The following is a 1,106-nucleotide window of genomic DNA, read 5'->3' on the forward strand; positions in this document are numbered from 1 at the left end:
TTTTCCATTTCCTGTTTGTTGTGGGGAGATTTATTTGTATTTAGTCTTTGAGTTACTGCAGTTTTCAAATTATTTTTCCTGAATAGTTTGTTCGTCCTGTTATGAATGTACTCTTTGAAATTTGTTCTTTCACTGAGGTAATCTGTGATTAATAAAGGTCAGGCTGCATGGTTTGGCTTGGCATGGCTACCAGTTGTGTGTGAGAAGTTGTTTGAAGTGTGGAGCGAGCCCAAAACAAATCAAGTATGCACATTTCTTTTCTCCACATGAAAACTGACTCGCAATCCTACTGTCAGGGAACATCACTTGAAACAATTTGCTCGTACCTTCGCATGATTTGTAGGAGTAATGAGAAATTATCGCTTTCAATGCCCACAAAATTTCTGCCTTAAACGTCTCATTACAAGTGACACTTTTCTATCACTGATAAACCAGATGAACTCGCAGTGATAGACTTTGTAGGGTTAAGCATATGGTGTTCAGATGAAGCGGATTTTGAAACTACTTTAACATCATCACTTTTAGTTGCTTGTCATTGAGAAGAAACGCCAAAAAAATCTGGAACGCTTGCTAATGACCTTTTCTGGATGTCAGTGTTTGATGTTGTTTTTCCTTTCAAGTGACTTGTGATCGCCGACTCTCCCACGCTCGAAATGTCAACATCCTTCATGCACACGATGCATCCTGCCTAGTGCTTGTCACCCTTGACTTCTCGTAGCCATTCTTTTTACGGTGACTTCTGAAGCCACAAGTTGCTGAAAACACACTAAAATGCAAACAAGCAACACCAACCCAAACAAGGCAGCTCTCGAGGCACATGGCTTTTCGCAGAAAGAGCAAATAGTACAAAACATTTCATTGGCCCTTAACATTCCAGACATTCAAGCAATCAGAGCGATGAATATAACCAAGAACAGGACAAATGTGCATGGGGCATTTGATCGACATTCGGAGTTGTGTGAATCGTTTATTTGTTCTTTTTCTGTTACGTGTTGCTACGTTTCTGCCTGTAGCATATATTTTCATATAAGGCACTCTAGGATCTAAGTTGGATGAAATTAGCAACAAATTTCACCAGCAACGACTGCAATTTTCAAGGACTTTTA

This window comes from Montipora capricornis, chromosome 6 (genome assembly GCF_036669925.1).
Source record: "Montipora capricornis isolate CH-2021 chromosome 6, ASM3666992v2, whole genome shotgun sequence".
Lineage (NCBI taxonomy): Eukaryota > Metazoa > Cnidaria > Anthozoa > Scleractinia > Acroporidae > Montipora > Montipora capricornis.